This window comes from Vombatus ursinus, unplaced genomic scaffold, assembly GCF_900497805.2.
Source record: "Vombatus ursinus unplaced genomic scaffold, bare-nosed wombat genome assembly UNPS02014830.1, whole genome shotgun sequence".
In the NCBI taxonomy this organism is placed as follows: Eukaryota; Metazoa; Chordata; class Mammalia; order Diprotodontia; family Vombatidae; genus Vombatus; species Vombatus ursinus.
The window spans coordinates 39,504,232-39,532,002 of NW_020954608.1; the positions used below are offsets into that span (position 1 = coordinate 39,504,232).

The following is a 27,771-nucleotide window of genomic DNA, read 5'->3' on the forward strand; positions in this document are numbered from 1 at the left end:
TGCCTCTTAAAGTGCTATATAAACAGCTATTATTACCCCCCACCACCACCACTATCAGTTTATGGGTCTATAAAATCCTAAAGAACTAGCTGTGTGACCAAGAAAGACACTTAACTCTCTGTCTCAGTTTCCTCTTCTGTAAAGTGAAAGGACTGCATTCAATTCCTCTAAGATCCTTTTCAGCTCTAAATTTAGGATTCTATGGACTGTTGATCAACTCTCAGGATGTTTGCGACATCCATCACAAAAAGTTAGCCACTACTGTACAGAGGCACCAAAGGCCATGCTTTAAGCTACCTAAAAAATTTCAGCACCTAAAAAAGCAAACAGGAAATGAATGTACATGCACACAAAAATTTTTAAATCTGCAATTCCCAAATATATATTGTTTCTTAAAAATAAAACAGGATTTACTCCATATATTTTCTCCTTTGAAATTTCTAAGGAGATATGTATGTTAATAATGTATAGCTTTTACCTACAGTACTTTGAACCTTTAAAGTGTAATTCAAACACACTAATCATTTCTACAAAATACTTTCATTTACTGCCTCATACCTCTGTCCCAAGACTTGAAAAGCTTTTAACTAGAAGATCCTAGGAAAACTTCCCTCTTTATTATCATAATTGTGCCTTTTACATTCCTGTTTTGAAAATCCTAGAAGGAAAGAAACTGAGAAAGGGAGAGATTTCCTTAAATCTGTATAAATTCCATTACAAACCATATTCTCCCATGTTTAAGCTTTCAGACATAACTGTTTCATTCCACCTCTGCCAAAACCCCAAATAATAATAAGATGAAAGTCAACATTATCAGAGGCTACAAAATGATAAAATTCATAGGTACCACTCCTTTCTTCCAAGGAAGGAGGAAAGGGACTTCCTGAGATAAAAGTGGAAAGCAACTGATATTTACTTATCAACATCTTTGCATTGCCTGCTATTCATCTTATCCCGGCAAGGGTCCAAGATTATCTGAGGTACTAAAGTAAACTGCATGATGTTTAGAATGCATTCAGACACACCACACATTCCCCTTCCCTTCATACCATGCAGCAACTGTCAACATAATCCAATGCAAATTGAACAAATAAAAATCTCAACTTGCAGGAGCGTTCTATCAGAATCCCTTTATAGAATGTTTTGTTTGTTTTGTATTAAGGATGCCTCCTGGGGACAAAGTAGATCTAGTCAAAAATTATAAAGGCATAGTGTAAAAAAAAATTAAAAAACGATACATGTTATGGCTGTCAAAGTCTACTATGAGAAAAAATTTTTTTTACTTGATACTTTAATTTTTTTCATGATTTTTTCAAACCATAGATTTAGAGCTTTTACAGATAAAGAAACTGAGACCCAGAAAGAAAAAGGGACTTGCCCAAGGTCACACATGTAAGGCAGTAACGTGGCAGTGCTACTAGCTTTAGAACCACGATCTCGTGACCTAGCGTTCTTCCCACTCCAGCACAATGTCTCCCCAAATGCCCTACCTACTTTGACAGGTGTAAGTCGCTACTAAAATGCTTACTATCTTCTCCCTTTCTCTACTCATAAACGTAAGCTGCAATGCTGACCTGCACAGCTGTTACTCGAAATACCATTTAATACGAAGAGAACATAGTGGATGATTAGCCACACCAGGAGGTTAAAACAAACGAAAATGTAGTTTGTTTCTTTTTTTGGAAAAACCGACATAAACAATCTACATATTCGACTTAAGAGTATCCTCGGATGTACCAAGCAAGGACCAAATCTAACCTAAATGTGTCATCTTGCTGTTTGCAATGTACCATTTACCCTTTTAAATCCCATACGGATTTACTTTTAATGTCTCTCCTACTTTACCTTTGCTCAGTAGGACTCAAGGCTGGGTGGGGCGTAGTACAGAAAGACAGATTTTTTTTTTTTTTTTTTACAATGGACAACGACACATTATCATTTGGGAACAAGAAAAGTAGTAACACTCCACTAGCCCGCCTTACGAGAGAAAAATAAATCTGATTTCCACGGGCGGTAAAAATCCAAGAAGTGAGAGTCCCATTCCATAATTAAGCAAAAAGTGGCCTCTAAACTCTGTCTCCAAGGACACAGGCTCAGGGTTAGGGGGTGGGGGGCGACCTTGTACTTTTCTTAAAAGTATGTGTGTGGCTGATCAAATTCAAAACGAAAGAAGAGAAAAGGTGAGGAAGGAGGTGAAAAGGGGTGAGGGGAGGCAGAAAGAGTAAAAGAAACAGAAGGTGGAGAAAGAGAAAAATGAGGGGGCGGGGAAGAGAAGGCTGAGAGGAAGCAGGAGGTTTGGAGAAAGAAAGAGGAGGAAGAGGAGGAGGAGGGGTGGAAGGCCCATTAAGAAATCTTCAGAGCAAACTAAGTTGATACTTACAGTTTTGCAACTGCAACACCCCCGTGGGCTGCAGAATGGAGCCGAGTGAAGCCGTGTAGGGCAGCAGCGGGGCACCGGGTACTCAGGCGGCTCCGGGGAGCCCAGGCTGCTGCAAAGCTCCTCTGCTTGCCCGGGTGGCGGCGACGGCTGCGGCTGGGGCAGCCCGGCACTCTTCGTCCTCCTTCTCCTCCTCCTCCTACAGCCGCTGTTGCTAAGGCTCCGCTCTTCTCCAGCCAGCGAGTCCCTCCAAGGCTGTAGCACCGGCTTCTCCTCTTCTCTGGGAGCAGAGCTGGGGACTTTGAGGAGGGGGACCCACGAAGCACACACGCTTCACATCCACGGAATGTGTATGTGTGCGGAGGCAATCTGTGGTCCGTGCGTGGGGAAGAACCTCCCCACCACCATTACCTCCAGTCCGGGTGAAGCGACGAGGGCTAAACCACCAGAGCTGCTGCTGCGGCGGCGGCAGCAGCAGCGCAGTGGAGGGGAGGGGGGCAGCCGCCGCCGCTGTTTTGCAGCTGGGATCAAGCAAGGGGGCGGGAGGTAGAGCCTGCGTCTGTCTGGAGCTCTGACTGTAGCTCTGGGGCTGTGCACCAGCAACAGCCTCGGAGGGGCTGCGGAGCAGCGCGGCTCCTCCCCCTCTGCCTGGCGCGCGCTTGTGTGTGTGTGAGTGTGAGAGTGTGTGTGTGTGTGTGTGTGTGTGTGTGTGTGCGCGCGCCCCCGCGCGCACCTCCTGCGGCCTTTCGCTCTCTGGTTACAGTAACTGCTTTCTGCCTCTCTCTCTTCCTATCCTCTGGGCCCTCTCTCCCTCTCCTTTGCCAGGAGATACATTGTAACGGAACTGGGACACTGGGCGCTGCATTGTGGGAGCTTTTAAAGCAGCAGCAGAAGAAGCCAATCACATCAACTCTTCCCCCACATCCCCCCCACTCCCCTCCCAGTCTTACACATACACATCTCTCATTTCAACTTTCTTCAAGCGTCTCTAGTACGCACTCCTCTGCGGCTGAGCCCCACAACCAAAACACATCCCCCCACCTTACACATCTCCCCACCCCCCATCCCAGCCAAGCTCAAGTTTCCACCGCTGGGTCTCAAGCTGTGGCACCTCGTGAATAGGAGAGCTTAGATTTCCCCGAAATGATGAGTGCCATCGATGATAAATGTCTTATTGAAACTCACGAAAGCAAAATCTTCCATCGCCAGAGGGTTATTAAAACTTCCCTCAAAATTAACTCCCGAATGCAGAGACTTCTCCAACACTTGTACAAATACTCACTTCCAAACCTCCTAGAACTGAATCTGAATTGTTTTTCATCTGCAATGACTATGATTCAGTCTTCGTCCTCTACAAACAGGCAATGAATGAGGCAGGAAGGAAAAACATACACGCACAAAGAATGAATCAGACATGAGTAACAAAAGTTCTGAGATACAGAGGAATGTTATTTTTTTTTCTTCTCACCAAACTACCCTCTGAATGAGCAAAAATGCATGGAAAGAAAATACTTATCATTAGAAGATTTGGATGTGCTATTGTTATTATTCGTTGTTCTTTTTCAAAACGTGTTTCAGTCAACCAAGCATGAGATAATATATGTAAGATGTTCTGCAAAACTTAAAGCCGAAATGTTAGCTGTAGTTGCAGTTGGTGGCGTTAGGCAGCTTTATGGTACAGTGGAAGGAATGTTGGACCTCTAGCTAAGAATATCTGCGTTCAAGTTCTCTCAGGCACAATAGCTGTAGACCTGGACAAAGTCACTCAACCTTTCTGCCTCAGTTTCCTCATCTGTAAAAAAAAAGGGGGGGGTATGTGTGTAACAATAGCAGTTACCTCCCAAGGTTGTTGAGAAGATTAAATGTAACATTTGTAAAGCACTTTGAAAATCTCCATTTCTCTCCTCTGACACTGGGCCCATCCTGGACTAGGCCCTCATCATGCCAGAACTATTGTAATAACTTGCTGATTGGTTTTTCTGCTTCATACCTCTCCCCATCCTTTTCATCTTTACTCATCTGTCAAACTGATCTTTCTAAAGCACAAGTTTGACAATGTCATCATCCTGCTCAATAAGCTCCAGTGACTCCCCATCACCCCCAAAATCAAATATAAAATGCTCTGTTTGGCATTGAGAGCTCTTTATAACCTTACCCTCTCCTACTTGCCCAGTCTTTTTATACCCTAGGTGCTTTTCCTTCCACAAGACTCTTGGTCTGTATATATCTTATTTGGACATAGTTTGCACATTGTACAATGTTTGCACATTGTCTCCCCCTATTAAACTATAAGATTTATGAGAAGAAGGTGGGACTGTTTTTATATGTTTTGGAGATGTGGTTTTTTTTTTTGCTTCTACTGGTGTTCTGATGTCAAGAGAAAATGAAGACTAATCCAAGCATGTTGCGTGGCTCCTCAGTGATGAACATGTGGGAGGTTACAGACAGGAAGAAGAAACATACAAACAGATGAGGTCCTTTTGAGGAAGTTGTATAATTCTCCTGACAGTAGATATTTTATAGGGGGGGGAATTATTCAAGCAGTCATATTACCTGACATTTCTATAGTACTTGGAAAATGCTGTATACACATTGTCTCACAACAGCCCTATGGAGTGTGTACTAAAGGTATTATTCTCCTCTTTTTTATAAATGAATAAACTGAGGTTCAGATCGACTAAGTGTCTTGCTCATGGTTATACAGCTAGAAAACATCCAAAGTATGATTTGAATTTATCTCTCCTAATTCAAAATTCATTGTTCTTTTCATTTCCAGTGTGGTGAGAGGGAAACCTAGACAATCCTTTCTATCTTTAGTAAGTCTACTCAAAGAACTCTGGACAATTGTTATTTATAATTCCTTTTCATTTCTGAACACAGGAACATTCACATCTCATCAGCTACTATTATTAAGTTCTGAAAAAAGTTTTTGCTACTACTTCTGATGAAAAAAATTATGAGTGTTTTTTTTTTTAATTAGAACTGTAGGATTTAAAAGCTATAAAGGAACTAAGAGATTATTTGGTCCAAACTTCATTTTATAGTTGAGAAACTTGAAGGCCAAAGAGGGTAAGTGATTTGCCCAGGGTCACACAGATAGTATGTTATATAGCCAGGTTTCAAACTCTAGTTCCTGTAATTCCAAAACCTAAGTGCTTTCCATGATACCTTCCCTACTCACTTTTTTAATTTGGGGTCATAAAAATGAGCGTGTGAGGAAGAATATAAAGAAACATGGTGATCTCAATCTTTCAATACTTTGAGAAGTGATTCTATTGGTGTGGAGAATACCTACATTGACACAAATCTCAACCCCTTTATGACCTAGTAGACAATCTTTAAGAGTTGATCTGGCTTTAAAAATCATCACCCTGTAGCCATTCTGGTGATTAGCTTCTCCAAACCTAGCTAGGCCAGGCCTCAGATGACAGATAGGCAGTTTTTCTTTGGAATCTGGTATATTCAAGAATAATTAACAAGAGTGCAAATCTTGCACAGGAACTAAGGCACTCTATGAAATCTATAAGTCTCATGATTTATTTGGACAGCATAGAAAAAGGTTTTTTTTTAAGCTATCAAGAGCTCTTAAGTTGGCAAGAACTTCAAATAATTAAAAAAGTTGGTAAAGAGTTTATTTTTCCTATTGAAGGGAAAAAAATGCGCTTTATTCCTCAAATGAAAGGCAACAATTTTTTTTAAATGCTCATAAGCAAAGAAAAAAAAAATTCCCCTCTGCCTGAACAATTTATCTTGCTTAAATAAAGGAGTATATTGAATACAAGTGGAAGTACAAATCATAAAGGAAAATTAATAGCAAATGGTCATAGTAAATGTAATCTAGCCAAATGGATTTAGTAGAAGGGTTTCAACTATGGTTCTGACCTTATTTAGGGTAGAAGTTTCCTAAGAGGATAATCTTATGGAAATTGAAATGGTCTTTGTGCTTTTGTTGTTAGTTAAAATAATTGATTCAGTCAACTAAGATTAAATACAAGGGGCTGTACAAAAGCTTATAATAGGATAAGCATGTTAGGCAAAAATTTGCTCGGGGCTCCAGATGTTAGTCAGGTTGAAGAGTTGATCATCCTTGTCTATCTACCATGATCTTTGCAAATCGAAGCACCACAATTTAATAAATGAAATGCTTAGTTTCTTTTAAAAATTTTTAAAATTAATTTTAAACAAATACAAGATGAGAAAAAAAAGTGTTCCATGTACATAGCAAAACATAGGAGAGGATTCAATATAAAACAACAAATTTCCATTTCAAGAAAACCTATGTAATAAATACTATACATTGTTTTCAAAGCTACTCAGCTTTTCTGTGCTTCCTTCTAGGTTTTCTTTTGTTTTCTGCTATGAACTTTTTATTTTTTTTCCCTCCCTTCCCCACCCCTCACCCTAGAGTAAGCTATAATTAAATTCAATATACATATACATACATATCTATAAACATACACACATATACACATATTTCTATGTAGATATAGATGTATGCAAGATGATACTATGCATTTTCTATTTGTCAATTCTTTCTCTGAAGGTAGGTAGCATCTTCTTTCATCAACCAACTTATCATTTCTTAAATCACAGTAGTATTCCATCACAATCATATATATGCAGCTTGTTTAGCATTCCCCAATTGAAGGGCATCTATTATTTTAGTTAATCTGATAGGTGTAAGATGATATCTCAAAGATGTTTTAATTTGCATTTCTCTAATCAATAATGATTGCATTTTTTCCTTATGATTATATTTAGTTGATTTCTTCATCCAAAAATTACCTGTTCATATCCCTTGACCATTTATCACTTGGAGTATGACACATATTCTTATAAATTTGACAAAGTTCTTTATATATTTGAGAAATGAGACCTAAACAACATTAAATACTGTTGGTGACACAGTGTAGTTTCCCAATTTTCCCTTTTAATTAAATCTATTTTAGCTTTTACTTTGAGATCAGGACTACTGCCTCTGCTTTTTTTACATAATTAATTCTACTCCAGCCCTTTATTTTAACTCTGTGTGTGTCTCTCATTTTTATTGTTTCCTGAAAGCAACATATTGTTGAATTCAAATTTTTAATCCAATCTGCTATCTGTTTCTATTTTATGGGTAAATTCATCCCATTCACCTTCAAAGTTATAATTACTTATATATTTCCATCCATCCTATTTTACCCTGTATACCCTATCCCTCCTCACTGTCTTATTTGCTCCCACCCACTACGTTGCCCTCCTATTCCTTAATGTACCCACCCCTCTGAGTTCCTCCTTTATCCTCTCCCTCCACCCTCCACCTTAATGTATTTATCTTTCTAAAGCTTTCTTCCTTATCCCATCTCCCCCTCCTAATTCTTCATCTACACACCCTTCTAAAAGTCCCTCCCTTATCCTATCCACTATCCCTTTTATGTCTTTCTAAACTTGTAAGAGTTTTATACCCTTCTAGATGTATATGTTGTTAACCTCTTTAACCCATTTCTGATGAGAGTAAAGTTCCAGCACTAGCAGCCCTCCATCCCAACTTGCTTCTTCTGTATCAGTTCTTCCTTTCATACCTCCTTTGTACGAGATAATTACTCCTTTTTATCTCTCCCTAAATGTTAAGTTCTGCTCTTTTTGTCACGAATACCTGAAAGTCTTTCAATTAGTTAAATGTTCATTTTTTTTTCATTCAAGATTATACTTTACCAGGTAAGTTACCCTTAGTTGTACTACCAGCTCTTTTGCTCTATGGAATATGGTATTCCAAGGCCTATGGACCTTCAAAATAGAAGCTGCTGGGTTTTGTGTAGTCCTGATTATAGCACTACACTATTTAACTTTTTTTTTCTTGTTGCTTGCAATATTTCCTCCTTGACCTGGGAGCTTTGAAACTTGGCTATGATATTTCTGTAAGTTTTCCTCCTGGGATCTCTTTCAGGTGGTGATTGGTGGATTTTTTCTGTTTCTGCTTTACCTTCTTGTTCTAGAACTTCAGGGCAATTTTCCTTAATAATTTCTTTCAATAATGTATCAAGATTCTATTTTTTTTTAATCATAACTTTCAGGTAGTTGAACTATCCTTACATTGTCTCTCCTCAATCTGTTCTCCAGATCAGTTGTTCTTCTGATGAGATGTTTCACATTCTCTTATTTTTTTTCACTCTTTTGATTTTGTTTTATTATTTCTTGGCATCTTATAATGTCATTAGCTTCCCCTTGCCCAATTCTAGTTTTCAAGGAATTATTTTCTTCCTTAAGTTTTGATTCTCTTTTTTCAGTTGGTTGACTCTTTTCATAATTTTCTTGATTTTCTTGGATTGCTCTTATTTTTCCCCTAATTTTTCCTTGATCTCTCTCAATTGATTTTTAATGTCCTTTTTAAGTTTTTCCAAGAACTCTTTTTGGGCTTGTGACCATTTGACATTTCTCATTGAAAGACAAGTGGCTTTTTTAGCTCTACCATCTTTCTCTGAATATGAACCCAGATCTTCTCCATCCCCATATCTATGGTTAGGTTTTTTTCTCCTTTACTTAGTCATTTTAATTTTAATTTTGTTTTGTTTTATTTTATTTTTAGCAGCTTATTGTTATAATCAAATTCTAGTCCTGAGGTGTGGAGAATGATGTCCCAGGCCTCAGATCATTCTTACTGTGATTTCATACCCTGGGGCCTAACCTTGGGCACTCCCTCCACCCCTAACCCAGGGCCAAGGGACCCAGCATGCTGTCCCATAAACCCTCTTGCTGTGGTCCCTCCAGTGGCCACTAACTACAACTGTCCTCACTGTCCTGGAACCAAAACCAGGGACTCTGTTCTCCTGGAAGTGCCCATAGTCCCTCTGCTACTGCACTCATCCTCCCTCACAGCCACAGCCCAGGACCCTGTCCAGTCAACACACCTGTACTTGACATCCCTCAATCCAAGGAGTCAGGCTGGAGGTGTTTGTTCTTCACTTAGGCCAAACCTCCACCCCAGAGGTTGTCTTTTCTGGGGTCCTCTTAGGTTGTCTTAGGAAGACAATTGCTTTACCCTGACTTATTTCTGCTGTTCTACAATGACTTTGAGATAATGTTCCATCCTTTTTTGTGGAGGATATATGGAGAGCCTGTTGTCTTCTGACCTATTCCACCATCTTCCCAATGCTTAGTTTCTAATTCATATAGAATTCTAGAACTGGAAAGAACATAAGAAATCACCAATGCCAAAATTTACCTGAAGTAAGAATTTCTGTAAAATAACTTCAACCAATGGTCTTCCAGTCTTCTCTTGAATACCAATCTGGCTAATTGCTTTCAGCAAGCCCAATTAAAAAATATATATATATCTTTTTTATTCATGGACTTATGAGGGCAAGATTCAAAACCTGGAGTCAAGAGGACTATGATGAACTTGAGGATGAAAAGATTTCTGACAAAGAAATTCATACTCAATTTTGGCCCAAGTTAATAAAAATGGACCAGTTCTTGAGAGATCCTTGTGGTTAAGGAATACAGATACGTTTAAGCATAAGACTTTAAGAAGCATATATAAAAGATAGGGAACTGGATGTGGAGTCATGAAGTTCTGGATTTAAGTACCACCTCAGACATTTAATAACTGTACAACCATGAGCAAATCATTTAATTTTCTAGGGCTCAGTTTTCTCGTGGATCAGATAACTTTTAGGATCCCTTCCAACTAGAAATCTATGAACCTATGACTTGAGTAGACTCACATGGCTAGTAAGTATCAGAGCCATACTTGAAACCAGGTGTCCTGACACCAAGACTTGTACCTTTTTCACTACTCATCTACTTCCCCTTCATGCATAGTACTGATCAAAAATTCATCACTTAGTGGCCAACCTATTGATAAGCGTCTCTAAACATAGGCTAGTTCTTGGACATCAGGCACCTATTCTGATGCCAGGCCCACCTGAGAAGCCTTTCCAGCTTTATACAACCTGTCATAGCTTCTGTTCTCCTGGCATAACCTTTGAAGAGCCAGGATTACTCCATAGTGTGATAAGGCCATGTACAATAGTATGATAGTCTCCATAGTGTGATAAGTATAACTTTAGTTGAGAAATTCTTGAATATGGCTTTAGATTAGAAATACCATCCAATCTAATTCAATAAACATCTGTTAAGTATCTAGTATGCGACAGGGATGTATGAAGTGTTCAAGGAGTCCCTCTGGCATGAGGGCTTGCTGAGCCCTTTTCAGGGCTGCCTATCCACATTTGGTGTCCACTTGGCGCTCAACTCTCACCTGTAGCTCCAAGAATCTGTAGCATGTGTAGCAGCCACACCCTGGTATTTTGGGAGATAAACCATGTTGATGGCAAACAATGGGCCTCAAACCCATCAGCGAGTTAGGAAGAGGGTGTTTTCCCCAAACATATAAAGATTTCCCCCAGTAGAATTAGCAGATGAGAACAATTTTTTTCCAATATCCATGAAGGTGTCTGAAGCAGGCACTGTGAAGTGCTTATAGCTTGGTCAGATATTGAAAATACCAAGGTCATCCATTGCATCCTGGGCCATCACTAGTCATCTTGACTTTTGTCCTATCACTGGACTTTGATGACTCTGGAAGGGAGGGTGAGGCTGACAACTTTGTGCAACTCTGCCTCACTTGTATCCAATTCAAGTAGCAGTCAAGACATCACCCCACTGGTCCTCTTCAAAATGAAGAACAAACAACTATATGACAGGCACTGTGCCAAGCCCTGGAGATACAATTAATAAAAAACAAAACAAACAAAAAAAAACAGTCCCTGCCCTCAAGGAACTTACAACCTACTGGGCAGAGACAACACACAAAAGGAGGCATGTGGGGGGTGGGGGGGAGACTAGGCAGTCCTCTCAAGGAAATATCTTATTTTGTGAAGTTGAAACCAAGCAGGGTAGTAGATGGAGAGTAGAATGAGCTTTATTTAAAAAAATTTTTTTTTTTGCTTTTTTGGTGAGGCAACCAAGGTTAAGTGACTTGCCCAGGGTCACACAGCTACTAAGTGTCAAATGTTTAAGGCCAGATTTGAACTCAGACTCAGGTCCACCTCACTCCAAGACTGGAGCTCTATCCCACTGTACCACCTAACTGCCCCTTAGAGTGAGCTTTAAAGTCCAATTTCTTTTTTTTTCTGAAATAATATTTTATTTTTTTCCAATTGCATGTAGATATAGTTTTCAACATTCATTTTTTATAAGATTTTGAGTTACAATTTTTCTCTCCCTCTCTCCCAATCCCCTCTCCCCAAGACAGCAAGCAATCTGATATAGGTTATACATGTGCGTTCATGTAAACATATTTCCACAATAGTCATGTTGTGAAAGGAGAGACAGAACAAAAGGGAAAAGTCACACACACACACACACACACACAAAACAAAACCCAAAGTGAAAATAGTATGCTTTCATCTGCATTCAGATTTCATAGTTCTTTCTCTGTATGTGTTTTCTGTCATGAGTCTTTTGGAATTATCTTGCATCATTGTATTGCTGAGAAGGTCTAAGTCTTTCACAATTGATCATCCTTAAAATATTGCTGTTACTATGTACAATGTGCTCCTGGTTCTGTTCACTTCACTTTGCATCAGTTCATCTAAGTCTGCAAGTTTTTCTGCAAGCATTCTGCTCATCATTTCTTATAGCAGAATGGTATTCCATCACAATCGAATACCACGATTTGTTCTTCATTCCCCAATTTATGGGCACCTCAATTTCTGATTCTTTGTCACCACAAAAAGAGCTGCTACAAATATTTTTGTACAAATAAGTCCTTTCTTCTTTTCCTTGATTTCTTTGGTGTATAGACCTAATAGTTGTATTGCTGGGTCAAAGGGCTTGTTTTATAGCCTTTTGGGCATATTCCAAATTGTTCTCTAGAATGGTTGAACTAGTTCACAACTCCATCAACAATGCATTAGTGTCCCAATTTTTCCACATCTCCTCCATCATTTGTCATTTTCCTTTTCTGTCATGTTAGCCAATCTGATAGGTTTTGAGATGGTATCTCATAGTTGTTTTAATTTGCCTTTCTCTGATCAGTAGTGATTTAGAAAATTTTTTCATGACTATCAATGGCTTTGATTTCTTCTTCTGAAAACTGCCTGTTCATATCCTTTGACCATTTATCAACTGGGGAATGACTCTTATTTTTATAAATTTGGCTCAGTTCCCTAGATATTTGAGAAGTGAGGTCTTTATCAGAGAAACTTGCTGTAAAAAATTTCCCCCAGTTTTCTGTTTCCCTTTTAATTTTGGCTGCATTAAGTTTATTTATGCAAAAGTTTTTTTAAATTTCATATAATCAAAATTGTTCATTTTATCTTCTATGATGATTTTGATAGAAATTATTTGGTTATAAACTCTTCCCTTATCCGTAGATTTGACAGATACATTTTTCTATGTTTCCCTGATTTACTTATATCATCTTTTATGTGTAAATAATTTATCCATTTTTACCTTATCTTGGTACATGGTGTGAATGTTGGTCTCTGCCTAGTTTCTGCCATACTGCTTTCCAGTTTTCCTGGAAATTTTTGTCAAATGTTCAGTTCTTATCCCAAAAACTTGGATCTTTGGTGTATTAAACACTAGATTACTGTGGTTATTTACTACTTATACACAGTATTTTTAGAAGAAAGAGAATATTAATAACTAGGGAGATCATGAAAAGCTTCCTGTAGGAGATGGCCTATGATCTTAGCCTTAAAGAAAGGTAAGGATTCTACAAGTTGAAGAGAGGATAAAATGCATTCCAGTCATGGAGGACATTTTGGACAAAGGACCTGACCTTGTTCTATCACCCCTTCATTAATCTTCAATCAATACCTCTCCTAGTAACTTCATTTTTAAAAAAAAATTAATTTATTTTGATTTATCAACAATGACTTCCATAAGCTTTTGAGTTTTAAATTTTTCTCCCCCTCCCTCCCTACCTCTCTCCCCAAGATGGCACACAATCTGATATAGGCTATATATATACATTTCTATTAGACATATTTTCACATTAGTGATGTTGTAAATAAGAATTAGAACCAATAGAAGGAACCACCAGAAAGAGGAGATAAAACACAACAGAAGAAAAAAAATATTTTGTTGAATATCCATTAAAGTCCAATTTTTGTCTTCAATAAAGGAAAGTGGGGCAGCTAGGTGGGGCAGTAAATAGAGTGGTGGGCCTTGAGTGAGGAAGACTCATCTTACTGAGTTTTAATCTGACTTCAGACACTTACTTACTGTGTGACCCTGGGAAAGTCACTTAACCGTGTTTGCCTCAGTTTTCTTATTTGTAAAAATGAGCTGGAGAAGGAAACGTTAAACCACTCCAGCATGTCTGCCAAGAAAACCCCAAATGGCATCACAAAGAGTTGGACACCACTGAACACCACCACAGCAAAATAAAGGAAGTCATTGGGAGGAGTTTGGTACTACACCCTTAAGCCCTCTAATCCAAGGGAAGAGGAGGATGAGGAAGGTCGTGTCAATCAAGACTTGAGTTAGCAGCATGGTAATGAGTTTAGTAATGATGCGTTTAACCTTGGAAGGGCATCTTGTTCTGTGCAGTTGAAACCAGGAAGGACAAAAGTGGCAGCAATGCTCAAAATGAAGAGGCCCGTCTGTCTTGCCACATGCTCAATAAAATTATCTGCTTTTAATAGTACTCCTTCCTGTAGTATCCTGTGTTCAGCGAAGTTTTGTGCTTTTATTTATGACTTCCCTCAGTAGTACTCTGATCCCAATACCCATCTTCTGGTGCTGAGGATTGGCCTTCTCCTTGCTTTCTAAGGACCTTAATTATTTCTGATCCTGGTTGAAGGTTCTAAATTAAACTGCTAATATTCCTATTTAAAAGCCATGTGATCTTAGATAAATGATTGAATCTCTATGTACCTAAATTTGCATGTGCATATTATAAACATTATCATTATCCATCTCCCAATGTGAAATTTGAAAAAAAAATAGTACTTTAAAAAAACCTCAAAATACTAGATTCATATGACTGATATCATCAAATATGACAGTAGAGTAGAATAAATAGTGAAATTAGCATCAGAAGATCTGGGTTGGAGACACAGTTCCACCTTTTACAAGCTATGTGACTTTGGGCAAGTCATAGAATCATTAAGAGCCTCTAACCCAACTCACTCATTTAATGTCCGGGTTCAATATTAGGAAAACTTTTAACATACTTGATTATATTAATATCAAAACTACCAAAAAACTCCCACCTGATTATGTCAATAGAAGCAAAAAAAGTTTTTAACAAAATACAATACTCATTCCTACTAAAAATACTTGAAAGCATATGTATAAATCAATTTTTTCTTAAAATGATAAAAAGCATCTATCTAAAACCATGAGCAAGCATTATCTGTATTGGGGATAAGCTAGAAGCCTTCCTATTAAGATCAAGAGTGAAACAAGGATGCCCATTATCACCAATATTATTCATTATTTTACTAGAAATGCTAGCAATAGCAATAAGAGAAGAAAAAGAAATGATAGAAATGTTTAGGAACAGCTAAAAAGAGTAATTATCTTATACAAATGAGGTGTTAATGAAGAACCCACACAAAGGAATTAGATGAGGGCGGAGGGCTGGTAGTTTTGGAAATCTACTTTCATTGGGAATGGGTTCAAGAGGAAACAATACATATATATCTAGGAGAGTATAAAAGTCTTCTAAATTCAGAAAGAAATAAAACACTAAGGGAATAGGGAGAAGAGACAGTATAAGGGAGGGATCATTAGAGTGGAGGGTAAGTGAATACTTAAATTGGGGTATTGAAGGGCGTTTAGATTAATGGGAATGGGAAGCTAAGGGAGGGATCCTTGGAAGGGGGATAGGTTAAGTAATAGGAGAACAAGGTATTGGGTAGAAGTAGATGAGTTAGGAGGGATAGGAAATAAGACAGACACACAAATATAAAATAAAGATCAGGAGTAGAATTTGTTAGGGAAAAAGGAGCAGGGGTGGTAATCATGATCTTGGACAAAGTTAAGGCTAAAATAGATTTAATCAAAAGAGAAAAATAGAGAAACTACACTATGTGTCAGTCACATTTATCAACATTGTTTTGGACTATTTAAAACAACTAGATAGTATAAGGTAGAAATATTGTTGTGGCATAGAAAATGACAAGTTGATGGACTTGGAAAAATATGGAAAGACTTGGACTTATGAAGGAAGCAATTATCCACTATCACAGAAACAGAGGACAAATAAGTATAATATGGTTTTATATAAATTCATGTGAATGCATATGTCTATGATTATAGATATCTAAGTATATATGTAAGAGTGTATGCATGTATGTGTATATTTATTTGTGTGTATACCTGCATGTTTGTATGTATCTGTACTTAACTGTAGCCTGGGGGGAGAAGGAGGGGGAGAAAAAGAACAAAGTAAAAAATGCACAGCAGAAAACAAAAGAAAGCTTACAAGGAAGCAAAGAAAAGGTGGACAGCTCTCAACACAATGCATAGTATTTATTATATAAGGCTTTCTTGAAATGGAAATTTATTGCCGTATATTTTGAATCCTCTCTTATGTTCTACTGTGCATATGACTTTTTTTTCTTATTTTATATTTGTTTCAATATTTAAGTTTATAATATGTTTCTTTTTCTTTTCTTATTATGTATTTAAGTTTTAGTATATAAGTCTAACATTAAAAAAAAAAAGATGGAGTGAAACAATCTTCTGGTCCAAGGATTTTGGAAGGTAGGCAGGCAAGATCTGTCTTACTCAGGTAAGAGGGGAACATAGTCCAGGACAGAAAGCATCCCAGCAAGCCAGAAGCAGGCCCTGTCTTAGCAAGCCAGTGGGAGGCTATGAGCCCCAGTATGGTGCCAGGCAAGCAGGCAAACACCAACACCGGGACCACCCCATGCCTTAGCACAGTACTGGGTAAAAAGGCAGATGCTAGCACCAGGACCCCCCATGTGCCTGAGCATAGTACCAGGTAAGCTTCAAGATCATTGTGGTCCCCCAAAATGGAAGCAGATAGCAGAGTAGATCAAAAACCGGAATCCTACAATATGTTGTTTACAGGAAACACACTTGAAGCAGAGAGACACACACAGAGTAAAGGTAACTATCTGGAGCAGAATCTATTATGCTTCAGCTGATGTAAAAAAAAGCAGAGGTAGCAATCCTGATCTCAAACAAAGCAAAAGCAAAAATAGATCTAATTAAAAGAGATAAGGACTGAAACTACATCTTGCTAAAAGATATTATAAATAATGAAATGATATCAATACTAAGTATATATGCACCAAGTGGTATAGCATCCAAATTCTTAGAGAAGTTAAGTGAGTGACAGGAAGGAATAGACAGCAAAACTATACTAGTGAGGGACCTCAACTGCTCCTCTCAAAACTACATAAATGCAAACACAAAATAAACAAGAAAGAAATGAAGAGGTGAATAGAATTTTAGAAAAGTTATTAACAGACCTCTGGAGAAAATTGAATGGGGATAGAAAAGAACATACCTTTTTCTCAGTAGTACATGACAACTACACAAAAACTGACCATGTATTAGGGCATAAAGAACCTCAAAATCAAATGTAGAAAGGCAGAAATATTAAATATATCCTTTTTTGGATCATAATGCAATAAAAATCACGTTCAACAAAGGGCAGTGGAAAGACGGATTAAAATTTAATTGGAAACTAAATGATCTAATCTAAAGAATAAGTGGGTGAACAAACAAATCATAGAAACAACCAGTAATTTTGTTAAAGAGAATGACAACGAGACAACATACAAAAATTTATGGGATACAGCCAAAGCAATACTTAGGAGAAAATTTGTTTTTCTAAATTCTTACATCAATAAAATAGAGAAAGAGCAGATCAATGAATTGGGCATGCAACTAAAAAAAAAAACTAGAAAAAGAATAAATTAAAAATCTCCGATTGAGCACCAAATTGGAAATCCTGAAAACCAAAGGTGAGATTAATAAAATTGAAAGTAAACTACTGAGCTAATAAATAAAACTAGGAGCAGTTTTGGGGGGGTGGGAAGAGAAAAGAAGCAATAAGATAAATAAACTATTGGTTAATTTGATTTTTTTAAAAAAAGGAAAAAGAAAAGCATAACCAGTATCAAAAATGAAAAGGGTGAATTCATTACCAATGAAGAAGAAATTAAAGCAATAATTAGGAAATATTTTGCCCAATTATATGCCAATGAATCTAATGATCTGAGCAAAATTGATGAATATTTATGAAAATATAAATTGCCCAGATTAACAGAAGAACAAATAAAACACCTAAATGACCCCATCTTAGAAAAAGCAATTGAAGAAGCCATCAATGAACTTCCTAAGAAAAAAATCCCAAGGACCATATGGGTCCACAAATGAATTCTACCAAACATTTGAAGAACAATTAATTTCAATGCTATAACTATTTGGGAAAATAGGTGGAGTCCTACTAAATTCCTTTTATGACACAAATGTAGTGCTGATACCTAAACCAGGAAGAACAAAAACAGAGAAAGAAAATTCTAGATCAATTTCTCTAATGAATATTGATGTAAAAATTTTAAATAAAGTACTAGCAAAGAGATTACAACAATATATCTCAAGGATCATACACTATGACCAGGTGGGATTCATACCAAGAACGAAGGGTTGGTTCAATACTAGAAAGACTACCAGCAGAATTGACCATATCAATAAGAAAACCAACAGAAAAACCAAACAGAAAAGGGTCATGAATTCACCTTTTTCATTTTTGATACTGGATATTTGGTTTTCCTCTGCCTTTTTTTTTTTTTTTTTAGCTAGGCAATGGAGTTGACTTGCCCAGGGTCACACAGCGAGTAGGTGTCCAATGTGTGAGGCCGCATTTGAACTTAGATCCTCCTGACTCCAGGGCTGGTACTTGATCCACTGCGCCACCTAGCTGTGCCCCCCCCCCCTTTTAAATCAATCTAACCAATGGTTTATTTATCTTATTGTTCCTCTTCCCCTCCCATAAAACCAACTCCTAATTTTATTTATTACCTCAGTAGTTTTCTTTCAATTTTTATTAATTTCACCTTTGGTTTTCAGGATTTCTACCTTAATAGATGCTGAAAAAGCTTTTGACAAAATATAACACCTATTTCTATTAAAAATACTAGAGAACATAGGAATAAAGGGAGCTTTCATTAAAATGATAAGTAGTATCTATCTAAAATCACCAGCAAGCATTATCTACAATGTGGATAAGCTAGAAGTCTTCCCAATAAGATTAAGGGTGAAGCAACGATGCCTATTATCACCCCTATCATTTTATAATCTACTAGAAATGTTAGCCATAACAATAAGAGAAGAAAAAGAAATTGAAGGAATTAGAACAGGTAATGACAAAGCTAATGTTCTTTGCAGATGATATGGTGGTATACTTAGAGAATCCTAGAGATACAACTAAAAGCTAGTGAAAATAATTAATAATTTTAGCAAAGTATCGGGGTATAAAATAAACCTATAAAAATCATCAGAATTTCTATATATAACCAAAAAATCAACCAAGAGATAGTAAGCAATGGTTCATTTAAAATAAACCATAAACAATATAAAATACCCTGGAGTATACCTGCGAAGACAAACCCAGAAACTATATTAACACAATTATGAAACACTTTTCACACAAGTAAAGTCGGATCTAAACAATAGGAAAAATATTAATTGCCCATGGGCAAGCTAAGTCAATATAATAAAAATGACAATTTTGCTTAAACTAATTTACTTATTTAGTGCCATACTAATAAAACTACAAAAATTATTTTATAAAGCCAGAAAAAATAACAAAATTCATCTAGAACAACAAAAGGTCAAGAATATTGAGAGAATTATGGGGGAAAAGTGCAAAGGAAGGTGGCCTAGCAGTACCAAATCTCAAACTATATTGTCAAGCAGTAATCACCAAAACTATCTGGTACTGGCTAGGAAATGGAGTGTTGGAGCAGTGGAATAGATTAGCTACGCAAAAACCAGTAGTAAATGACCATAATAACACAGTGTTTGATAAACCCAAAGATCCAAGCTTTTGGTATAAGAACTCACTTTTTAACAAAAACTGCTAGGAAAACTGGAAAACAATATGACAGTATAGATCAATATATATTGAATAATTGTACCATATACCAAGATAAGATCGAAATGGGTACATGATTTAGACATAAAGGGTGATACCATAAGCAAATTAGGAGATCAAGGAATAGTTTACTTGTCAGGTCTATGGAGGAGGAAGAATTTATGACCAAACAAGATATAGAGAGCATTACAAAATGTAAAATAGATAATTTTGATTGTATTAAATTTGAAAGTTTTTGACAAACAAAACCAATGCAACCAAGAATAGAAGGAATGCAGAATGCTGGAAAACAATCTTTACATGAAGAGTCTTTGATAAAGGATTCATTTCTCAAATATATAGGGAACTAAGTAAAATTTATCAGAATACAAGTCATTTCTCAATTGATAAATGGTCAAAGGATATGAATAGGTCATTTTCAGATGAAGAAATCAAAGCTATGTATAGTCATATGAAGAAATGCTCTAAATCACTTTTGATTAGAGAAATAAAATTCAAACAACTCTGAAGTACCACCTCACACCTACCAGATTGGCAAATATGACAGAAAAAGGAAATAATAAATGTTGGAGAGAATGTGGAAAAATTGGAACATTAATGCACTGTTGCTGGAGTCATGAACTGTTCCAACCATTCTGGAGAGCAATTTGTAACTATGCTCAAAGGGCTATAAAATTGTGCATACCCTTTGATCCAGCAATACCACTAATAGGTAAGTGTCTCAAAGAAATCATAAAAAAGGGAAAAGGACCTACATGTACAAAAATATTTGTAGCAGCTTTTTTTGTGGTGGCAAAAAATTGGAAATTGAAGGGATGCTCATCAATTGGGGAATGACTGAACAGGTTGTGATATCTGCATGTAATGGAATACTATTGTGCAATAAGAAATGATGAAAGGCAGATTTCAGAAAAAAACCTGGAAAGACTGATGCAAAAAACCTGGATGAACTGATGCAAAGTAAAACAAGCAGAACCAGGAGAACATGGTACACAGTAACAGCCACATTGTGTGATGATCAGTTATGAATGGCTTAGCTCTTCCCAGCAACACAATGATCCAAGACAATTACAAAGGACTCATGATGGAAAATGCTATCCACATCCAGAGAAAGAACTGATGGAGTCTGAATGCAGATCAAAGCACACTACTTTGACTTTTTTTGTTTTTTTTCTCATTTGGCCTGTTTCTTTGTTCACAACATGACTAATATGGAAATATGTTTTACATGATTACACATATATAACATATATCAAATTGTTTATCATTTTAGGAAGAGGGGAAGAAAGGAGGAAGAAAAATGTAGAACTCAAAATTTTGTAAAAATGAATGTTAAAAAGTCTATACAATATAATTAGAAAAAATAAAATATTATTTAAAAAGACATAAAAAATAAATTTAACCATTGTCACTATAAATGTTAGATCTTTGTCCAGTGGCAAATTCATTGAAATATTATTAGAGCAATTGAACCACAACATTATTGATATTTATATAATAAATGAAACTAAAAGTAGAGGAACTTGTAATTAAATAGAAGAATAACTTACATGTTCTCTTTGGAGAGGCAAATAAAGAAATTGGTAGAGTTGGTTTCAACACAAACCCCAAAATAACAACAAAATTCTTTCATGGAACACTCAATCATCTTAGCTTGTATATTCAAGGTGAACACAAGTAAAGACACTGTCATTAAGATAATTGTAGCTTATGAGCCAAGATCTGTTATAGAACATAATGATATAGAAAAATGTTACCAAAAAATTGATGAGGTCCTCCAAATCAAGTTCAAAAAAGTAGGCGCAGGGAAAGATGGCGAAATGCATGTAAGAAAATAGGACTTGGGTTTAATAAACAAAAGAAGGCCAAGATTTTTAGCTTACTAGGGATCCTTATACCTATGAATCATAAATATCTACTTTTAGATGAGTGTCAGAAAATAAAGAATCAATCATTTGTGTATAATCAAGGCATCCAAAACATAAAAATGCTGAAAATCAATATCAAATTAGAAAAAAAAAGCATAAAGGTGAGAAGACTTCATCTAATCATAACAGTTTCAACCTGACCTATTCAAATGAGCCATTGATTCTGAAAAATGAAAAATAGAAAAATGAAGATAAATTGATTTTGACTATCACCACTTCCTATACAGGTTTAATTGGAACAGATAGGGGTTGTGTTGTCTAGAATGCTGGACCTGGAGCCAGAAAAACCCAAGTTCAAATCTAGTCACAGACATGGAGTAGCTGTGTGACCCTGAACAAGTCACTTAACCCGTCTACCTCAGCTTCCACACTTGTAAAATGGAGATATTTTAAAAAAAAAGATATTATAATCAACTGCAGGATTGTTGTCAGCATAAAATGAGATAATGTTTGCGAACTGCTTTGCAAATCTTAAAATGCTATGAGTGCTAATTGTTGTTGTTGTTGTTGTTGTTGTTATACAATAAAATCATACCAACAAGGAAATTAAAAGAACCCCAAAAGTGCCTTCACTAGCAAACAGTTGATCTCCTTGTCAAGTGCAGACACATGTCAAGCAAAGAAACATATGAAAGGGCAACACTCACATAGAGTACAAATTCATTTGTAAAATATAACAGAAAAGAATGGGCAGAAGACTGTGAACAGTGCCACTTTACAAAAAAATTTTTAAACATTAAAGGCAAAAAATAAGTCTTCAGAAAGCTTGGCATGAGACTCAGCTATATGAGCACAAGAGCATTCTTGGATGAGCCAGGTAGGTGAAGAAGAAATAGAAAAAAACACGAAACAAATCTGTCAGCATTTCTGTAACTATTTTCATGATCAGCGATAAAAAACCCACTACATTTGGTCTCTGACAATTCAGTTCCCCATATGCCATATGATTAAGTAGAAATGGTGCTTAAGCAGATGTGATTGGGGAGTATGGCTAGACTAGGTCAAGTATACACAAAGGAAACCCATGCTAGAAGCAACATTGCAAGAACATTGAAGGATCTCTTTACAAAATATCTCAGGGATGGAGAAAGAGGAAAAAAAATCAAGAACTCCAAAATTCAATCAAAGCAGCATCCTTTACCCCCAACCCATATGCCTACCTTTTCATTTTAATGAAAATTTTATGAATATCATCTGTATATATATTCAGGTTATCCTTGGTGGATTTATAAAAATGGAACAGGCAAGTTTTTACAAATGATCTTCTATTGTAGACTACAAGCTTACAATCATATGACTGACTACAAGAAATGCCAAGTGCAAAGTCCCACTGTATTTATTGTTTATTGATTACGAAAATATATTTGACTTTATGGTGCAAAATATTGTCTTTAAAGCTCTTCTCCAACAGATTATCACATGTGTATGTTAAGATCATTCAAGAGTTCTTAGTAAATATGACCCTAATTGATGAATGTAATCAGGGATTATCCATTTCAACAACCCTGCAGTTTTTAATGACAAGAAAAACATAAAATAAGGAGATGTACCCTAACCAAAACTTTGTTCACTGCAGCTATAAAAAGTGTTTTGCACAAGATCCCAAAAGAAATAGTCTTAGAACCCTGAAGTATTACATGACACACACACACACATATTATTCAGTTTATAAAACGATTTGTAACTTTATTAAGCTGAGCCAAAACAACCCAAAAATTTAGGGATTGAATTTTTCAATTGTTTTGACTTGGCCTAATAAAGTTACAAATTATTTTATAAACTGAGAAATTGCCTAAACAAAATATTTAAGGTAGTCAGATGTTTCGGATTTTCAAGGTGTCTTTAATTTCAGGCTCTGCTCTTAGGTTAAGGGGGACTCGTGAAGGGTCAGAGTGTCTTTCTAATGCTATAGGTTCAAGCCCCATTCCAGTGTGTTTCTCCCCATTATCAATCAGCCAAGACCAATTGAGATCTCCTCAATATCATCAATGCCTCAATATCATCAATGCCTCAATATCATCATTAGCACCACCCCCATCAATATAGCAAATCAACACTGAATAGCTTTGAAAAAACAGTATTTCCTGAAAAGATATAGCAAGAAGCAAAATATAAAAATATCACTCTAAACTGTTTTATATGCTCCTCTCTTCCACCTGGGTCTCTGTGGAAAGCAGGCTCAAACTTGAAGTGGTTACTGCCAAGCATTTGCCACTTCAAGTTCACCTCCAAATTTGGTATGACTGCTGCTTCTAGGTCTCTCGCTGTAGGACACAGCTTTTGGTTGCTGGATCAATCCATGATCCTCTGTGGCTGGGCTAGAGCACCAGGTTCTGCTGTCAAATTCCAGTTTGGACTTCTGTTTCTGGACTTTTGGTGGCTCACAAGCTCATTCCATCTCCAATCCTCCACCTAATGATAGGAAAGAATAGCTACACAGAGCCAGAAGAAACATAGGCACCATATGTTTCAGGCCACATGGTGGTTAGTTGGAAGGAGCTGGGTCTTCTCTACCAGGAGGTCCACAACAGTTCTTTTCCTCAAGTACCACCAGGGAGGAGGTAGTGGATTTGGTCAGGTTTTTATGTACACTCAGTTTGGGATCAACAACAATTAAAAGGTTTTCCATCATCATGCTGAAATCATGGAAGCAGGAAACCATCACAGAATACATGTGTACGCTCTGAAGTGAAGGGCAGAACCTTCCATCCTGATTTTCTAGAAGCAGGCTTCCCCAAGCAACCATGTGGGTTGTCAGCAGGCAGAACCTATGATATATTCCCCCAGAATTGGGTCCTCATAGTCTAGTCCCCCCCCCCTTACATTAGAAATAGCAGAGGAAAAGATAAAAGGCACAACTTTGGGAACTACTTAACCTTATGGGGTCAGGAAGAGGAAAAGGAAGTATTGAAGGAGACAGAAAAAGGTCTGCTAGGGAGAGGGGATAAAACCCAAAAGGTAGTGTCTCAGAAATGAAGAGAAGAGTACTCCAGAAAAGGGGCAGTCAATAGTGTTGAATGCTACAGAGAGTCAAATTGGAGAACTGAAGAAAAAGACCATTGAAAATGACATTCTAGTGACTTCCTTCTGCTAAATTATTTCCTTTTTTTTTTTTTTTGACTAGGCAATGGGGTTAAGTGACTTGCCCATGGTCACACAGCTAGTAAGTGTTATGTGTCTGAGGCTGGATTTGAACTCATGTCCTCCTGACTCCAGGGCTGGTTCTCTATCCACTGGGATACCTAGCGGCCTCAATTTCCTATTTATCTTGCAAATAGTTTGCTTTGAATATATTTGTTTGCATGTTGGGGAATTAACTTCCTCATCAGATAATAAACTTCTTAAGGGCAGGCAATGTCCTTTGCCTTTTTTTGCATTCCCAGCATTTAGCTCAGGGCCTGGAACATAGAAGGCATGTTTATTGATTATTGTGTGATTGGCGACTAGGAAGAAATTGAAATCCTTTAAGAGAAAAAAATTTCAGTACAGCGGTAGGGGTGAAAACCTGATTGCAAGAGATTGAATAGAGTGTAGGTATATATAATCCATATCAAATTGTTTGCCTTCTCAATGATGGGGGAGGAAGGGAATTTGGAACTCAAAATTTTTAAAAATAAATGTTAAAAAATTGTTTTTACATGTAATTGAAAAATAAGTAAATTATAAAAAAATTTTAAAGAGTGTAGGTTATGATAAAAGTAGAGGCATCTGGTATAGACAATATCGTTTATTCCAGGTCTTTCTCTTGAGGCAAGCAGCATCCCTTCTGTTATTGCAAAAACAAACATCCTGGTAAATCCTTTGGGAAGTCATTTAGATGGGTATTTCTGTTCCTCATTTTAAAAAAATAAGTAATTGAATGAAGTTTGAGCTCAGACTTGCTATTGCTTCAAACTAAAATCAAGTGTGTTTGCATATTTGGGGTTGTATACCTTTTGAAGAAATTTTTGATGTTGCCCTGCTTTGGTATTACTGTAAAAAATCAGTCTACTGACTTCTGACCATTTTGTTATACAGTTCCCTCACCCCAATGAATGAGCTTAATGATGTTTCTTCTTTGTCTTCTTAATCATTGTTGTTTATGGTGAACTATTATATTTTTGCTGGCAGGTGTGTGTGGGTGTGTATGTGTGGGTTTGTGTGTGTGTAAAAGAGCTGAAGTCCTCTAGGACCTTTCATGCCACCATCTTAACTAGAAATTATTTTTTCTTTTTAAAAATTATATGCAGTAGAAGCACATTTTGTCCAAGGCCATGATGTGCTCATGCAACAACTTCTGGGATTTTTTTCAATTCTCAAAAGAGAATTTCTTCCAATGGGAGAAGCTTCCTTTTTGTCCCAAGCATTGTGCTAACATGGGGTCAATACAAAAACCCATATTATTAAAAAACATGTCATCATAGCCAAGACTATATGTGTGTACATACATATACATATACATACACATATGCATATATACACATGTGTATGTATGTGTGCATATGTATGTGTATATATATATATTCTGTTTTAAAGGTATTCTTCTATATGAACTTGGTGACAGATTGTCACCCCAGGAACAGCTTAAGTTTGAAAAGACTTATCAGTAGGTTAGATAATGAACTTTTTGGTCATAGAAACTCATAAAGATCACTTAATAAGTCATAGATTGGTTGCAATTTATATTAATGGAAAGAGTTCCCATACTGACAAAATCATAGATCCCTGAACTTTTGAAGAATTAATTGTATATGTGTGTATGAATGCAAATAGTAGGCATGTGCATTTAAGCTTCCCTAGAAAAGGGACAGTGTCTTATTGTTTGTATTACCAACCAAGCAGGAGCTTGCACATAGTAGGCAATCAGTTAACATTTTATAGACTCCCAGAGTCTTTGTATGATGAATTGAACAAGTAGAGAAAAGGGAACTGAGTTTTCCTTGGGTACTGCATGGTGCTTTCAATGACTCAAAGCTTCTTCCTGAAACAACGACCTATCTGTTTAAAATCAATATTCTTCTGGTGAATGTGGTTTCTAACTATGAATATTAGAATGTGTCATATTCCAGATATGGAATATGACAATCTCCAAAGAATTAAAATTGCAGTCATGCAAAAGGAAGTGATTAAGCTATAACATATCACTTGAGAAATTACACAGGATACAAAGCACATAGGAAGTCATCAGAGAGGTGTGACCAGAAAATCACAATGAGACAGTTGTGTACAATCCAACATTACTACTGGATAAACCATACCTTTGACTATATGGCAAGGTGATGTCTCTGCTTTTTAGTATGCTATCCAGATTTACCATAGCTTTCCTTCTAGGAAGTTAGCATCTTTTAATTTCATGGCTGTAGTCACCATCTGCAGTGATATTTGAGCCCAAGAATATAAAATCTGACAATACTTTTATTTCTTCTCTATTTGCTGGGAAATGATGGTACCAGCTGCCATGATCTTAGTTTTTATTTTTTTTTTTTTATGTTAAGCTTCAAGCTAGCTTTTATACTCTTTTCTTTTTCAACCTCATCAAGAGACTTCTTAATTCTTCTTCTTCACTATCTGCCATCAGAGAAGTATTGTCTGCATATCTGAGATTGTTGATATTTCTCCCAGTGATCTTAATTCTGTCTTTTGATTCTTCCAGCATGGCATTTCACATGATGTATTCTGCCTATAAGTTAAATAAATAAGGTGAATATATACAGCCTTGTCTTACTCCTTTCCCAAACCAGTTGTTTCATTTTTGGTCCTAACTGTTGTGTCTTGACCCACATACAGGTTCTTGTGAAACAGGTGAAATGGTCTGGTACTCCCAAGGACTCACCACATTTTGTTGTGATCCACAGTCAAAGGCTTAGTGTAGTGAATAAAGCAGAAGTTGATGTTTTTCTAGAACTCCCTTGCTTTTCCCATAATCCAGCAAATTTTGGCAATTTGGACTCTACTTCCTCTCCCTCTTTGAAAACCAGCCTGCACTTCTTGTAATTCTTGGTTCACATACAACTGACACCTAGGTCACAGAGTCTTAAACATATTTCAATTGTCTAGTAATGTGAACATTCTTTGGCATTGTCCTTCTTTAGGGCTGGGATGTAAACTGATGTTTTCTAATCCAACGACCACTGTTGAATTTACCAAATTTGCTGTGATATTGAGTGAAGCATTTTAACAGCATCATTTTTTAAGATTTTAAATAGCTCAGCTAGAATTCCGTCACTTCCTCTAGCCTTATTGTTAGCAGTCTTCCTAAGGCCCATTTGACTTCATTCTCCTGCATGTATGTTTCTAGATCAGTAACCACACATAGTGGTTACTGGTGAGGTTAAGATCTTTCTTGTGTAGTTCTTCTGTGTATTCTTTATTTGTTTTTTTGTTTGTTTTTGTTTTTTGCTAGGCAATGGGGT

General features: G+C 36.7%; 1 protein-coding gene across 1 annotated transcript in view; it reads right to left on the bottom strand.

Annotated features, from left to right (window-relative positions):
- Positions 1–2,989, bottom strand: part of RASSF8 (Ras association domain family member 8) — a 117,228-nt gene extending 114,239 nt beyond the window's left edge. The window contains exon 1 of the mRNA XM_027838835.1: positions 2,381–2,989. The gene's annotated coding sequence lies outside the window, so the exon portion shown is untranslated. The remainder of the gene's footprint in view (positions 1–2,380) is intronic.
- Positions 2,990–27,771: the final 24,782 nt, after the last annotated feature.